The following is an 18,315-nucleotide window of genomic DNA, read 5'->3' on the forward strand; positions in this document are numbered from 1 at the left end:
TTTAATTGACTAATTATTTTTGCATTATACGTGCAGCGATAATGTTGGATTAGGAGATATTTGCTTGCCAAATATTTTCTACGTAATGGGAGTGGATTTTCAGATGCTAGAACTAGTGTAGCTTCATTTGGAGTGCTTTTCATCAACCCTAACACATTTTTCAAAGCTTTCAATTGGATTCTATCAAGTTTACGTAAATTACTTATGCTCGCTGATCCATACACCAAACACCCATAATCTATAATAGATCTAATATAGGCTCGATAAAAAGTCAATCCAGTAGTTTGATCTGCACCCCACGATCTCTTACAAAGCATTTATTAATTTTGTAACACAAACAAATTAAGAAGTTTGCCAGTTTGACAGTTTGTTTACACATTGAGAACTGTCAAAGCGTATGTATTTGACTGGCCATTGGTCACTCCGCGTGTACCACCTTTATCGCGAATGCCATATCGCAATTCTATTGGTTAAAAATATATATCTTAATGAAAATCTGTATCATAATGAAGTTCATTATGATACAGGTAATGACATCATAATTGGTATATTATAGTATGAGAATAGAAAAGGGGTTTAAGATTTTCTATAACTTACGGAACTTACGCATAAGAATTCTTAGGTGTTACGTCTTTAATGTCCTCCTCCTGCCCCCTAGTGAATACTGGAGTTTTACAGAAGATGCCACAAAACGATTAGAGGCATTTGAAATCTGGTGCCACTGACGTATGTTAAGGGTCTGATAAAAACACCACACAACTAACATAACTATTCTCCAGAGGCTAAGAAAAGACAAAGAAATTATTAACACCTGCTTACTTCGGCCACATCATGCGTAATAATAAATACCGATTTCTACAGTTAATTCTAAAAGGCAAAATTGAGGCCAAGAGACGCCCAGGACGTAGACGTAAGTCCTGGCTGGCCAGTCTTAGGAAATGGACTGGTCTAACCTCAACTGATCTATTAAGAGCTGCTGCGAATAGAATAAGATAACATCACTAGAAGATCTTTAGAAGAGGAAATTCTTTGAGGAGGGTATGGCACGTAATGTTCCAAAATTGGTCGCTTTCTCGCATGACGTAGTAAAAATCCTTCTTCACGCAATATTTGAATGTACATAGTTCAAAAATTAAAAATACTTTTTAATTTTAAAGTTTTAATATAATTTGGCTAATTTAATTATAGTAATTATAAAGAAATGATAAAGTTGTGTTATTATAATATTTAATTATAAAAATATTTTATTTAATTTTGATGATTTTCGGGTAGTTATTTTAGCGAGGTTTTGAAACTGATATTTTAGAAACTTGTTATTTTGTTATCCTTTTTAAAGCATTTTTAATTATTATTTGTTTATTATACATACAGGTTGGTCAAGTGGTACTCCAGAGTTCGATATTTCAGTTGTTTAAAGATACAAAAAAGTAATATCCACTTAAAAATGTGTCGCTACAAATTTTAAAATTATTTTCAAATATACAGGGTATCCCACTTCTTAATTTGTTGATGATCACTTTGTAATATAGGTACTCAAAATTTGTAGCTACACTTGAGTCCAGACTTAAGTACAAACACCAAACACAAAAACAAATACACGAAAGCAAATAAAACTATAAAGACACTAACGAGTAAATATTCTTAAATTAGTCTGTAAGTAGGTATATAAGTATACCAACTGTAACAAATATATATTATCCAAAAAAACTTTAAAAAATCGCTAAAAACGAGTTAATTTTAAGAATTTTGCAAAATAATCCACATAATAGTAACTAGCATTAGAAATAATGGCTCGCAGGGATCTTTGCTACGTCACACGCTTGACCTCAGCTGTCAAATGTCATGCGCAAAATTGTGCCATGAAACTTTACTTTACCATGGGTAGGACCCAATAATTTTAATGTTGAGTTTAGATTTCAACTACATAGTATTTGATTAAAGTCGTTAAAAGCACTTTAAAATTTCTCTAATCTCTTTTTGATATCGCGGGAATTCATTTGACTAATTAATACTTACAATAATCCCGGTGGTGTCATCTGCAAATTGAATATTACAAAATGTGATAACCGTTAACTATTTCGTCTGACTAGACATTCAATAAAACACTTTTTTATTTCTAATTCGTGTGAAGATCTTCATAATGTATTTTCAACAAAGAGTGTTTAATGATCTCGTTTGCTTTTATTATCGTAACCGTAATTTAACTACTCATCATTTTATTTTATGCTTTTTATCGCCCCTAATAGAAAATACTTTTATAGTATTGAAATGATCAGCTACGTCTGCATTCCATATAGGCGAGGAAACGAAGCATTACACCTAAGGATTTTGTGTAGTAAGATGAATCATCATGCAACTTTTTGCATTCGATTCAGGAGAGTGTCAGGAAAGTTTGTGGACTAAATTGATCTTCGGTAGATGAAAATTTCCATACGAAAAATGCATTCAAAGTGCATTTCGAAGAGACGGAAAATGAAAAATTTATGACTCAGGAAATACTGACGCAATGAGTTCAATTTTTATACTCGAGGGTTTTGGAAGTCGTTGAACACGAATTTCATCTCGGCATAACCAAGGTACCTGGTGCCCAGGGTGAAACTCGTCGCCTGGATTTTTATGCTATAATCATTCAAAATCAGTCGATAACCATTACTCGGAGGTTTTGGAGGTCGCTGAGCACAAAATTGATGACGGCGATGGTCTCCAAAGTATCTGGTGCCCAGAGTAGAACTCGCTGCCTGGAGATTTATGTTATAATTATTCAAAATCAGTCAATAACTATTACAAAAGTGGTTTTGGAGGTCGCTGACCACGAATTTCATGTCGACGATGATCTCGAGGTATCTGGTGGAACTAGTTGCCTGGAGTTTTATGTTATAATCAAAATCAGTCAATAACTATTACTCGGGGGGTTTGGAGGTCCATGAGCACGAAATTCTTAACGGTGATGGTCTCCGAGGTACCTGGTGCCCAGAGTAGAATTCGTCACCTGGTGATTTATGTTATAATCAAACTCAGTCAATAACCATTACGCGGTGGTTATGGTGGTCCCTAAACACGAATTTCATGACGATGATGGTCTCCCTGGAACCTTGTGCCCATGGTAGAACTCGTCGCTTGAAGTTTTATGTTATAATCATTCAAAATTAGTCAACAACCATTACTCAATGGTTTTGGTGGTCGCTTAGCACGAATCCCATGACGGCGATGGTCTCCGAGGTACCTGATGCCCATGGTGAAACTTGTCGCTTGGAGTGTTATATTATAATCATTCAAATTCAGTAAATAACTATTAGTCGGTGGCTTTGGGGGCCGCTGAACACGAATTTCATGTTGGCAATTGCCTTCCAAGGTATCTGGTGCCCAGGGTGGAACTTGCCTCCTGGAATTTTATGTTATAAGCATTTAAAATCAGTCAAATTCGTGTTCACTGACCAGCAAAACCCCTAAGCAATTGTTACTGACTGATTTTGAATGAGTTTAACATAAAACTCTAGGAGACGAGTTCCAACCTGGGCATCAGGTACCTCGGAGACCATCGCCGTTATGAAAGTCGTGCTCAGCAACCACCAAAACTCTCCGAGTAATGGTTGTTGACTGATTTTGAATGATTATAACGTAAAACTCTAAGCGACGGGTTCCACCCTGCGCACCAGGTAAGTTGAAGATCATCGTCGACATGAAATTTCGTGATCAGCGATCTCCCAAAATCCCCGAATAATAGTTATTGACTGATTTCGAACGATTATAACATAAAACACCAGGCGACGTGTCCCACCCTGGGCACCAGATTATTTGAAGATCATGGCCGACATGAAATTCGTGCTCAGCGACCCCCAAAAACCCCAAAGTAATGGATACTGACTGATTTTGAATGATTATAACATAAAACTTCATGCGACGACTTCCACCGTGGGCATCGTGTACCTCGGAGACCATCCAGTGGCGTAGCTGAAGATTGAGGGCCCCCCGCGAAAATGTTTGTGGGCCCCCGTATTATAAACATAACGACAACTAATAACACTATAATTACTAAAGTATGTGTAAATGACAATATTTGGCCTTTCTTTAACAAGTTTTCTTCAGTTAGTGTTAATAGATTTTTTGGGAATACACATGAAAACCTATTATACATGTCTCTTATGCTTGGTTGCACCTACAGATCAGCCAACTAACAGATCTAGCTTAGCTAAGCCCAGCTTATACTTTAATACTGAGGCGACACTAGCATCTAATACCGTTAATTATCGCATTATTTGCATTAGAAATATGTCAAATAATGCGATAATGAACGGCATTGGATGCTAGTGTGGCACCAGCATAAGGATTTATATTTATATTTAAGCTTAAGGTACGTCTTAAGCTTAATATCTGTTGGTGCAACCAGGCATTAATCCGACAAACCTATTAGTAAGGTGTTAGAATATTATATCTAAATTTACATTGAAAACTCAAACCTTTTTAGTTTTTTTTTTCGTCGCAGCTGAGCTTATCGTAAAATTTTTTTATACGTTTTATTCGTTTATTATTAAATTCCGGTATAATACCCCACTATTCTGCTATTCCTGGTGCTTCTGCTAAGAGGCTATTGGTTATGTACTATAGAAAGGAACTACAACGTTAACGGGGTTTTATTATTTCATAAGGTCAATGAATCTCTATATATGAAAAAACCGCGGAGTGCTACCATTTAAAGGGGTGCGTTTTTGAGAAATGGGTGAATTAGTCCCTGGGCACAGGTTACATTAGGGCGAGTTCTATGCACTTTTGGTACAAACACGTCTACATAAAAATTGTTCCTGGTTAAATTTCCTATTTAAATATAACTTTTTAAAGTCAAAGATACTTTTTTTTACAAAAATATATTCAAAAGAAAAAGCACAAAGAAACCCAAAAGAAAGAAATTTTGCTTTTTGTCCCATAACTTGTGTCCACAGGGATATAGGTATAGATATTGCTTCACAGAAAAAAAACTTACATATTTTGTCTTTAAAATGATTTTTGGTAGAGGTCATTAGGGTTTAAAGTTTTCGAAATATGATTTTACAAAGTTCTCCACTCACAGCAATTTTGGGCAATTTTCCTTGTTATGTCGCAAATATTGTTCTGTAACTTTTTTCTATGTAACTTTAGGCATGTGCAATGGTACATGTAAGAGGAATAGAAATCAATTACCTTTAAAATTTTCTACTGTATAATGTTGCACGACTTCTTTTAAAGAGGTTATATTTTTCAAAACTTTATACTTTTAACAAGTTTTTATATTTTTCACGATTATTTTTTAAATTTCCCATTATAACTTTTTTTCTACATTTAGGTATACATATATTATTATATAATAAAAAAGAAAGCTTATTCTATTTAATTTAAAATGGTGTATTATAAAAAATTCTAGGATTATTTTTCAATAAGATATGCTTTTTCAAAATGTACTAAGTACTTGCAACAATTTTTGATTTTAGGATTATTTTTAAATTCCTCATTATAACTTTTTATGTAATTGTGTGTTATGATTGAATCTTATTTTTTATAGGTAATACTTTAGATCCACTTGACTCGGCCGTTAAAACTTCAAAATATGGATTAACACAGTTACAGTTTCAATTGCTTGAAAAATAGAATGTAAATGTACCAAGAGATGTACAAAAAACTGCGGTTGTAGGAAGATAGGAATTAGTTGTTCAATATTTTGCAAAGGGTGCATGTGCATGGGTACTAATTGTGAAAACTCTAAGATAACTGAGGTGCCAGAGAAAGATATTGAAGCTAATGCTGCTAACAAAGAGATGGACTTTGATTTTGAAAAATTTTTAAATGTCAACGTTTAAATAATTTTAACTAAAGTGATGTTTTCTAAGACTAATATTTATGTAATTTTTGTAAAAGAAATAATTTTAAATAATACAGGTAAAAAAATATCAAAGAATCACTCTGTTTCCATTAAATATTTAAATATAGATGATACACCATTTTAAAGAACAGAAAGTAAGCTCTCTTTATTGAGCAATATATAGTATATTCATGTACAAGGAACAAAAAAGTTATAATGAGAAATTTCAAAAATAATCGTAAAAAATGTAAATAAATTATTTTTTTATATTAGGTATTATATAATATATAATATTATATTATATATACTATATATAATATAATATTATATAATATATTATATATTATATAATAATATTGTTTTATTTTTATATTATATTATAAAAAATCGTTAAAAGTATAAAACTTTGAAAACCATAATATCTTTAAAAAAAGTCGTACACCGTTAGACAGTAGACCATTTTAAAGCTAATTGATTTCTATTCCTACTACGTGTACCATTGCATATACCTAAAGTTACGTAGAAAAAAGTTACAGAACAATATTTGCGAAATAACAAGGAAAATTGCTCAAAATTGCTGTGAGTGGCGAATTTTGAAAAATTATATTTCGAAAACTATAAATCCTAATTACCTCTACTAAACAACATTTTAAAGAATAAATATGTAGGTTTTTTTCTCTAAAGCAATGTCTATACTTATATCCTCGTGGACAAAAGTTATGTGACAAAAAACAAAATTTCTTTCTTTTGGGTTTTTTTGTGATTTTTCTTTTGAATATATTTTTATAAAAAAAAGTACTATTGACTTTGAAAAGTGATATTTAGATAGGAAATTTAACCAGGAACAATTTTTATGTAGATATGGTTGTACCAAAAGTGCACAGAACTCACCCTAATGTAATCTGTGCCCAGGGACTAATTCACCCATTTCTCAAAAACGCACCCCTTTAAATGGTAGCAATTCGCGGTTTTTTCATATATAGATGTTCATTGACCATATATGAAATAATAAAACCCTGTTAACGTTGTAGTTCCTTTTAGCTATCTTATTTTGAATATAATCAATAGCCTATAACCTTTGGGAAAATGAATTTCTCATTTCTCGCAGATAATCATGAGTTTTTTCAAAAAGGTTAAGCGCGGCCGTTAACTCTGCTATTTGAGAATGCAAAAGTTTGGATGTTATTTAGATTAATAAAGTTAAGTATTTTAGATCGAATAGTAATGTTAAAGGCAAATTCAAAATTTGCCTTTAATCATATGCTCTAATAATGCATTAGTTTCTAATTTTTAATTTTTTTTAGACAGCAATGAAATTTTCGTAAAAAGTTTCATTACTTGTCGGAAAGCTCGACGCAAAGCCATAAGAGTATCATATCTGGATGACCACCGGGTTTCACATAACCTTTCTAGTGTTGGCAAACGCGATGAATCCAAAGTTATAATAGTACATAGTATGTACATACCATCTTTTAATACTTGCACTAAAAACATATAATTTCTTAATTATATCGTAAAAGACCAACCCCTGTATACAAGCAACGGCATCATTCAACACTAGGTTCAGATTATGGGATGCACAATGAACATAGGAAGCTGTTTTTTCAATGTCAGTTATGCCCCTTTGTACGCCTGAATATACACCACCATAACGCTTGCCCATCATATCACTTTCCTCTGAAGTTGTGTACGGAAAGGTTCTTTAATTGTATAAATTTTAAAATTTCATTTACAAGACCTTCTGCACTTTATTTAGCTAAAACAGGAACATATTTATCTAGTAAAAGAACCACCGACAAAAATAACCTTTTTGGATTCACTTTCATCTAAACTACCAACACGAAACACTAAATTGCATCCGGAAGGGTAAGAGTTAAGTCAACTATCCGCTTCATTACTTCCTTCCAAATTACCTATTTTGATGCTTATTCTGAAAATATGTTTTGGTCCCCAAAGTAGAAGTATTATGCTTGAAGGCTTTAAGGGGCCCCTCCTTATGTCGGGCCCCCTCGCCTTGCGGGCCTGTCAGCTACGCCACTGAGACCATCGCAGTCATGGAATTTATTCCCAGCGACCCCAAAACTATTGAGTAATTGTTGTTGACTGATTTTGAATGATTATAACGTAAAACTCCAGACGACAACTTCCACTCTGGGCACCAGGTAAGTTGAAGACCATCGCCGACATAAAATTCGTGCTCAGAGACCTCCAAAACTCCCCGAGTAGTGGTTATTGACTAATTTTGAATGATTATAAGAGAAAACTTCAGAAGACGAGTTCCACCATAGGCACCAGATACCTCCGAGATCATCGCCGACATGAAAGTCGTGCTCGGCGACCCCCAAAACCCCTGAGTAATAGTTATTGACTGATTTTGAATTATTACAATATAAAACTCCAGGCTACCAGTTTCACCCTGGGCAGCAGGTACCTTGGAGTCCATTGCCAAGATGAAATTCGGATTTAACGACATCCAAAACCCTCGAGTATAAAAATTGAACTCATTTACGTCAGTTTTTCCTGAGTTATACATTTTTCATTTTCCATCTCTTCGAGATGCATTTTGAACGCATTTTTCTTAAGGAAATTTTCATCTGCCGGAGATCAATTTAGCTCACAAAAATTTCCTAACACTCTCCTGAATCGAATGCAAAAAGTTGCACGACAATTCATTTTACTGCACAAAATTCCTCGATTTTGGGCTTCGTTGCTTCGCCTAATAAACAAATAAAACGACTCGAAATTAGCTCGCTCGCACATGCGAAGCTACCCCTCTCTCCGTGAAAATTCCTGGTAATCCCGGACCGTTTGGCAACGATGGCCCTGCTACAAAATCACCCCCGACTCCGGGCGACTTCCGACGAAGGGAGCCCGAGGTGCACAGTGCGCTAAACGGGTGCGGATGTCCTCGAGCGAGAAGAGTTCGGCGGCGAAAAATAGCAGGGAAACGATTCCGGGGGACATTTATTCGTACTATGTGTAGTTGTTAATATGAAGTGCCAGTTGTTGGATCCATTGTAATGGCTGGTCGACGCAGCGCGAACGGCAAGTTTCATAAAAAGACGTGTACCTCCACATAGGCGCACAAAATGGAGGCATGTTTTTATGAACTTTCATTGACAGACACGGTAAGTTCTCCACCACTCGCTCCTTCACGCTTTTTGATAGCACTCTCCCCAAACCATGTACAACCTACATCGCTTCGCCTTTCATAATTTGCATTTCTCCAACTCTCCAAAGACCGGGGCTACTTTTCATTGATTAAGATGACTGTAAATAGGTCGTTAGGGAATGGGAGTCCTGACTATGTCTGTACAAGTAAACTGAAGTGTTTTCTTTACAATTGATTACCTGATATAAATAGAGAAAAACACAGACGTTATATTCAAACAGTCAATATACATTTCTATTTTAATTAACTTCCATGCATTCGAATGCTGTTTTGTAAAGCTAAAGGAAATCCTGTCAGAGTATAATGCGACAGATGACCGAGATTTTGTTTAAAAAAATTGATGACGTAAGCAAAATTGTTCTTAATCATTAATAGTATGTTAACTTTGACATTTTTCAATAGGGGTAACGAATCCAAGTGACCTCGTTTTTATTGTCAAGACACTAATTAGACAAAAACACTGAAAATACAGAAGAGAATATACAATTATTTTAATATCGTTTGGAAGATTCCTGTATTCTTGCACGATTTCTTCTTAAAATGTTTATAAAAACAATAATCAGCAATTACCTTCCTTCCTTATTTAATTTTTAATATTTTATATTTGTTCGGATGTTTAATTATTAGCCGACTTTAATTTTATTTCAAAAAATACAAAAATTTGTTTATAAAATGCTTGCCAAATTCAATTAAATTTTAGCATTAGCTGTTGATCAAATAATACTAGCCAGAACCAGAATATAAGTAGAAATACTATGAAGCGACCTGCAAACAAGTAAAAATTAACACAATAACAAATCAAACACAAGCTCTATGAAACTAGCAGTAGAAAAAAAAATAAACGAAGTGTAAACAATTTTATTTTTAATACTTCTTATCAGATCACCTGTGAATATTTATGTTAAAAAATCGAAGGAACTGTTTGGGTCACCAAATTACAATAGAATAGAATAGAAATATGCTTTATTGTCACTGAAAATTTTACAATTTTATGGACAAAGCCAAACAATTTTACAATTTTTTAGAATTTTACACAGTCAAAAATAACAATAAAAAGATGATCCTTAAATGTAATTATAAAAGAAGCTGTATATAGAATAAATAAATTACTAAGATTTGAAAAAATAATCTCAATGAGTTTAAATTATTGTTATAAAAGAGTGATAATATTTTTTAATTTCTTTACGCTTAAAACATAGAAAAAGAAGGAAGCAGTGTAGAGAATTAAAAAATATGAAAAAATATTTTTAAGAAACGCTTTTATTTAGTTACGAGTGACTAAAATTAAATATATATATATTAAAAGAAATCAACTAAAAAGCAAAAAATAAAAAAAATTAAAAATCTAACACATTCGGTAACGTGGCGCATCTTCATCGAATAAACGGTTTTCGCCCCACGATTTTCTTTAACGAATGTGTTAGATTTTTTCAATTTTTTTATTTTTTGCTTTTTAGTTGATTTTTTTATAACATATATTTAATTTTAGTCACTCGTGACTAAAGAAAAGCGTTCCTTAAAAATATTTTTTTATTTTTTATTTTTAGTCTAACACTTTTCGAACATTAAAATATATCGTCATGTTTATTAAAATATGTATAAAACATATGATGTACTAACATGAAAAGTAGTCGAAATCGGCAAAAAATTTGAAACTTTATTGTTTATTTATGAAGCATAACGTAAACAATTAACGTAAAAAGTAAAATTATGTATAGTTCATATAATTAGCTACAATCTGTAAAAGTTTCAATCTTCTTCATTGTAAAAAACAAGAGAATATAAGCATTTTCCATTAAAATCGTTTTTTTTTTAAAACAAGTAATAAACAAAAATTTTTTTAATTGACTATTCGAGTATGGTTCCCGCGAATGCATATGTCTGCTCATTCATTTGCATTGAAGAAAAGTCAGTCAAATTAACGTCCAAAGATTTGATGCAAACTATTGAACTAAAGAAAAGCGTTTAATAAAAATTAAGATATACATAAGAAAAATTTCAGAGAACATGTTTGGTAAAAAATCAGAAAAACTTACGTGGATATATGGAGAACAAATGCAAAGTTGCATAATATATTTTGTGGTGGTACAGTGACCTCAATAATGTATAGTAATATTCCACTATAACAGTATTACTTATATAAATAAGAATGAGGTTGCTAAATATCAGTTTCATAGAAAAACATAAACAAGGGAGGCAAATATAGAACCAGTAGGCGAATTCTATAATTTTCGTTATTACCGCGAAAGCTAAGCTAAACGATAGCGAAGTTGATTTATGTTCATATTCTATAAGGTTAGTTTTCGCTTTCGCTTCGTTATCATAGCGGCATACGATAATATACGAGTTTAAACGATCTATGAATAAATAATTACGGCAACATTGCAAATATATGTGCAGGAAGTAAAAAAAGAAGAAGTAAAGAAAGAAGAAGAGTAACTAGAGAGTTACATGACGTACCTATATAACCTTATAATCACAAGTTTGATTAAATTTTTATTATATTTTAATAAAAATGTTGCCGGTGCAATTTGTTCTATATGGAGAAGGAGAACTCGAGCGAAGAAACCATCTGCGATCTGCGGTTAACGCCAGAGGATAGTAGGTTCCTTCGAGATAGAAGTGACCCATTTGGTTTAACAGATATAAGGTTTATTGATATTTTTCGCTTAAGCAAAGAACTAGTTTGATTCCTTTTTGATGAGCTACAGGAACTTACGGAAGATTGGGAAGGTGGTGTAAGAGCATCACTAATTCATAATTCATTATCAACAAAACAAAGAACACAGAATTCTTGTGAAATCAACACAACGAACAACGAACAACCTGCTTAGCGCCTGCGCTTGTTTACCACGTGAAAATGATCGACCAATCACTATCGAAAGCGAAACGAAACGCAAGTCAAAAGTTATCGCTTTCGCTTTGTAATCGGCTTCGTGATCTGCTTCTCCGATTCTTCCCGAATGAGCTTACAGAATAGCAAACCGTCGGATCACGAACGTAATTGTTTCGCGTTGATCTTATAGAATCGGTCCACAGATGGTCATTAATAATAAAAGAAAACTTAACACACGCAATTGGGAGAGAAGATGGATGAACAACAGAAAGACTAGAAAGAATGAACAACAACATTTTAATAAAGACAAGAGATTGTTAAATTCATCCTCCTCCACCTCTATATTTGCTCCTTCTTAAGGATGTAGTGACGTCATGCAATTCGTTTGATTATTTCTATCCTATTACCTCTCTCATGTGCGTGTTGTTTTGCTTCGAAAAATGAGACATGAGACAGCCATGTCCTTTATTTGGTTTTACCATCATGCTGAAGATCTTCCTCTGTATCTTATAACCACTATATTGCCTTCAACTATCATAGGCGCACGAAATTAAGTCATGTTTTTATTAACTTTCATTGAAAGATACGATAAGTTCTCCACCACTCACTCCTTCACGCTTTTTGATAGCACTCTCCCCAAACCATGTATAACCTACATTGCTTCGCGTTTCATAATTTGCATTTCTCCAACTCTACAAAGACCGGGGCTACTTTTCATTGATTAAGATGATTGTAAATAGGTCGTTAGGGAATGCGAGTCCTGACTATGTCTTTACAAGTAAACTCAAGTGTTTTCTGTACAATTAATTACCTGATATAAATAAAGAAAAACAAAGACGTTATATTCAAACAGTCAATATCCATTTCTATTTTAATTAACTTCTATGCATTCGAATGCTGTTTTGTAAAGCTAAAGGAAATCCTGTCAGAGTATAATGCGACAGATGACCGAGATTTTGTTTAAAAAAATTGATGACGTAAGCAAAATTGTTCTTAATCATTAATAGTATGTTAACTTTGACATTTTTCAATAGGGGTAACGAATCCAAGTGACCTAGTTTTTATTGTCAAGACACTAATTAGACAAAGACACTGAAAATTCAGAAGAGAATATACAATTATTTTAATATCGTTTGGAAGATTCCTGTACTCTTGCACGATTTCTTCTTAAAATGTTTATAAAAACAATAATCAACAATTACCTTCCTTCCTAATTTAATTTTTAATACTTTATATTTGTTTGGGATGTTTAGTTCTTAGTCGACTTTAATTTTATTTCAAAAAATACAAAAACTTGTTTATAAAATGCTTGCCAAATTCGACTAAATTTTAGCATTAGCTGTTGATCAAATAATACTAGCCAGAACTAGAATATAAGTAGAAATACTATGGGGCGACCTGAAAACAAGTAAGAATTAACACAATAACAAATCAAACACAAGCTCTATGAAATTGGCTGTAGAAAAAAAATAAACGAAGTGTAATATTATATTACATACCTAGCGGGAAAGTACTCTATTTCAGCCGAGCGGCAAGGTACAAACTACAGACGCGAGGCTAGAATGAGTTCCCGCGAGGTTTGTATACTATTTTATTCACAATCGGTTAATAGTTTATGGATTTCTAATACTCACAATCTACCAATAATAATTTCGTTTCAAATATCTGTATCCATTTTCATTATGTGATAAGATGAATTATTTTAAGTAATTTTAACCTGTGAGATTGTTGCTAGGTAACAAAACAAGTTTGTTGAATCTGACTTTTAATCGGTACACGACGCCATTAATTGTACATATAATCAAATTGTGTTTATTTTACAAAAATGTCTGATAGTGAATTTGAATGTACGCCACCAGAACTGCGGGTAGCTGCAGAGAGAGCTACTGAAGGAATAATTCCTGACTCCTGAAAAAAGCAGGGAGAGGTATGAAACCACCTATGAACTATACAGTAAATGGTGCGTGGCTAAAGGTGTGCTAATGTAACTATTAATATTTATAATTCCAAATAGTTTTCTTTTTGTTATTGTTGTTGTTGTTTCTTAATTAAATTAATGTTGAGTGGATTCTATTCTTTCTAAACCATCTTTTAATCAAAAATGACATTGACATTTGCAGATAGAAAAGTGACAGATGCTAGCCGGGAAAGTACTTTCCCGGCTAGCTGGGAAAGTAAAGTAAGTAATAAGTCGCTTCCTGATTACTTCAAAGGTTAGAAATCCATAAATTACTAACCGATTCTGAGTAAACAATTTTATTTTTAATACTTCTTAACAGATCACCTGTGAATATTTATCTTAAAAAATCGAAGGAACTGTTTGGGTCATCAAATTACAATAGAATATTTTTACAATAGAAATTTTACAATTTTGTGGACAAAGCCAAACAATTTTACAATTTTATACAGTCAAAAAATAACAATAAAAAGATAATCCTTAAATGTAATTATAATAGAAGCTGTATAAAGAATAAATAAATTACTAAGATTTGAAAACATATCTCAAATCTCAATGAGTTTAAATTATTGTTATAAAAGAGTGATAACATTTTTTAACTTCTATACGCTTAAAACAGAAAAAGAAGGAAGCAGTGTAGAGAAAAATTAACATACGAGTATACATAAGAAAAATTTCAGAGAACATGTTTGGTAAAAAATCAGAAAAATTTACGTGGATATATGGAGTTATATTTTGTGGTGGTACAGTGACCTCAATAATGTATGGTAATATTCCAATATAACAGTATTACTTATATGAATAAGAATGAGGTTGCTAAATATCAGTTCCATAGAAAAACATAAACAAGGGAGGCAGAGGTAGAACCAGATGGTCATTAATAATAAAAGAAGACTTAACACACGCAACTGGGAGAGAAGAAAGACAGAAAGACTAGAAACAATGAACAGCAACATTTTAATAAAGGCAAGAGATTAAGTTCATCCTCCTCCACCTCTATATTTTCTCCTTCGTAAGGATGTAGTGACGTCATGTAATTCGTTTGACTATTTCTGTCCTATTATCTCTCTCATGTGCGTGTTGTTTTGCTTCGGAGAATGAGTCGTCAGTCATGTCCTTTATTTGGTCTTATCATCATGCTGGAGATCTTCCTCTGTATCTTATAACTACTATATTGCCTTCAACTCTCATTGGTTCCGTGCCTACACATAGGCGCACGAAATAAAGTCATATTTTATTAACTTTCATTGAAAGATACGGTAAGTTCTCCATTATTCACTCGTTCACGTTTTTTAATAACACTCTCCCCAAACCATGTACAACCTACATCGCTTCTCGTTTCATAATTTGCATTTCTCCAACTCTCCAAAGACCGGGGCTACTTTTCATTGATTAAGATGACTGTAAATAGGTCGTTAGGGAATGGGAGTATGGGAGTCCTGACTATGTCTATACAAGTAAACTGAAGTGTTTTCTTTACAATTGATTACCTGATATAAATAGAGAAAAACAAAGACGTTATATTCAAACAGTCAATATACATTTCTATTTTAATTAACTTCCATGCATTCGAATGCTGTTTTGTAAAGCATGTTAAAGAATGTTAGGAAATCCTGTCAGAGTATAATGCGGCAGATGACCGAGATTTTGTTTAAGAAAATTGATGACGTAAGCAAACTTGGTCTTAATCATTAATAGAATGTTAACTTTGACATTTTTCAATAGGGGTAACGAATCCAAGTGTCCTCGTTTTTATTGTCAAGACACTAATTAGACAAAAACACTGAAAATACAGAACAGAATATACAATTATTTTAATATCGTTTGGAAGATTAATGTATTCTTGCACGATTTCTTCTGAAAATGTTTATAAAAACAATAATCAACAATTACCTTCCTTCCTAATTTAATTTTTAATACTTTATATTTGTTTGGGATGTTTAATTCTTAGCCGACTTTAATTTCATTTCAAAAAATACAAAAACTTGTTTATGGTAGGGGAGCCCAAGCGGGGATTTTTGCAGTTACTCGAGCGCGTCAGATTATCATATGGGGAGAAACGTGGTACCCTGCAGATGTACCTCTGCCATATAATGGCTCTTAACACAGGGGAGTTCGTTTAGGGGGGCCCGAAAAAAAAAATCTATCCTTAAAAATACTCGAAATTGTCAGATTAAGATAAAGTAAGTTAAGTACATGCAAAACAGTGTATATTTAAAAAATCTGACGATTTGAGCGGGGCGTAAGGGAATTGGTGAGTCACAAAGTTTCACAAGGAAAAGGCGAATATTTCGCGAAATGAACGTCAGATCGAAAAACTAAAAACTACACGTTCAATATTTTTAAAAAATCTATCGATAGATACCAAACACGACACCTCGCAGAGGGGGGTGGGGGGTAAATTTTAAATTTTAAATACAAATCCCGCGATATTTAGCAAAATAAACATCAGATCGAAAAACTGCAAAATACACTTATTTAATATTTTTGAAAAATATATCAAATGGTACCAAACGCGACCCCCCACGGAGGTGGGGTGGGGGGTTACTTTAAAATCTTAAGTGGGAGCCCCCATTTTTTATGGCAGATTTGAATTCTTTGCATAAAAATAAGCAACTTTTATTCGAAACATTTTTTCGAATTATGGATAGATGGCGCTGTATTCGGAAAAAACCATTAATGGAAATGGAAAATTAAATTAAAAAATGGCAAGCGCCCGCTAAAATGGAAAATTTTACTTAAATTTTTTTGGTTTTAGGACCTAATAATCACAACCCAATAGGTCCCCAAAGCGCTCGAGTGACTGCACATTTAGCATACTTTGCTCCCCTACCATTATAAATTGCTTGAAAAATTCGACTAAATTTTAGCATTAGCAGTTGATCAAATGATACTAGCCAGAACTAGAATACAGGGTGTAACAAAAATACAGGTCATAAATTTAATCACATATTCTAGGACCAAAAATAATTCGATTGAACCTAACTTACCTTTGTACAAATGTGCACATAAAAAAAGTTACAGCCCTTTTTAAGTTACAAAATTAAAATCGATTTTTTCGAATGTATCGAAAACTATTGGAGATTTTTTATTGAAGATGGACATGTGCCATTCTTATGGCAGTAGCATCTTAAGAAAAAATTATAGTGAAATTTGGACACCCCATAAAAATTTTATGGGGGTTTTGTTCCTTTAAACCCACCCAAACTTATTGTACGTTCCAATTAAATTATTATTGTAGTACCATTAGTTAAACACAATGTTTTTAAAACTTTTTTGCCTCTTAGTACTTTTTTGAAAAGTCAGTTTTTATCGAGATATTTCGAATATAATTTGTCAAATCCACCACATACTATTTGTATATGGTTAAGTACGATTATGGAGACTTGGTAATAATATTAACATTTAATTATGATTTACATTTTTAGGGATATTTTGAACCATATTAAAAAAGAAGTCACATCTCAATAAAAGGTACCTTTTCGAAAAAATACAAAGAGGCAAAAAAGTTTTAAAAACACTGTGTTTAACTAATGGTACCGCAGTAATATTTTAATTGGAACGTACACAAACATTTGGGGGGTTTAAAAGAACAAAACCCCCATAAAATTTTTATGTAAAAATATTGAAAAATAAGCCTCAACTCGATAAAAACTGCCTTATCAAAAAAATACTAGGAGGCAAAAAAGTTTTAATAATATTGAATTTAACTAATGGTACCACAATAATAATTTAATTGAGACGTACACAAAAGTTTGGGGGGGTTTAAGGGAACAAAATCCCCATAAAATTTTTATGGGGCGCACAAATTTCACTATAATTTTTCTTTAAGATGTTCCTACCAAAAGAATTCCACATGTCCATTTTCAATAAAAAATCTCTAATAGTTTTCGATCTATTCGAAAAAATCGATTTTCATTTTGTAATTTCAAAGGGCTGTAACTTTTTTTATGTGCATATTTGTACTAAGGTAAGTTAGGTTCATTCGAACTATTTTTGGTCCCAGAATATGTGATTTAATTTATGGCCTGTATTTTTGTTACACCCTGTATAAGCAGAAATACTATGAGGCAACCTGAAAACAAGTAAAAATTAACACAATAACAAATCAAACACAAGCTCTATGAAATTGACAGTAGAAAAAATTAACGAAGTGTAAACAATTTTATTTTTAATACTTCTTATCAGATCACATATGAAAATTTATGTTAAACAATCGAAGCAACTGTTTGCGTCACCAAATTACAATAGAATAGAATAGAAATATGCTTTATTGTCACTAGAAATTTTACAATTTTATGGACAAAGCCAAACAATTTTACAATTTTTTACAATTTTATACAGTCAAAAAATAACAATAAAAAATGATCTTTAAATGTAATTATAAAAGAAGCTGTATAAAGAATAAATAAATTACTAAGATTTGAAAACATATCTCAATGAGGGTAAATTATTGTTATAAAAGAGTGATAACATTTTTTAATTTCTATACGCTTAAAACATAGAAAAAGGAGGAAGCA

General features: G+C 32.5%; 1 protein-coding gene across 26 annotated transcripts in view; it reads left to right on the forward strand.

The window, feature by feature from the left end:
* The first annotated feature begins 8,697 nt into the window (after positions 1-8,697).
* Positions 8,698-18,315, forward strand: part of LOC114344868 (voltage-dependent calcium channel type A subunit alpha-1) — a 460,590-nt gene continuing 450,972 nt past the window's right edge. For 15 of the 26 annotated variants that reach the window (XM_050650159.1, XM_050650142.1, XM_050650147.1 and 12 more), the window contains exon 1: positions 8,699-8,958. The gene's annotated coding sequence lies outside the window, so the exon portion shown is untranslated. Of the gene's footprint in view, positions 8,959-18,315 lie in introns of all 26 variants that reach the window. The other 11 variants (XM_050650056.1, XM_050650071.1, XM_050650052.1 and 8 more) reach the window with 1 other exon arrangement.

This window comes from Diabrotica virgifera, chromosome 1 (assembly GCF_917563875.1).
Source record: "Diabrotica virgifera virgifera chromosome 1, PGI_DIABVI_V3a".
Taxonomy (NCBI): Eukaryota; Metazoa; Arthropoda; class Insecta; order Coleoptera; family Chrysomelidae; genus Diabrotica; species Diabrotica virgifera.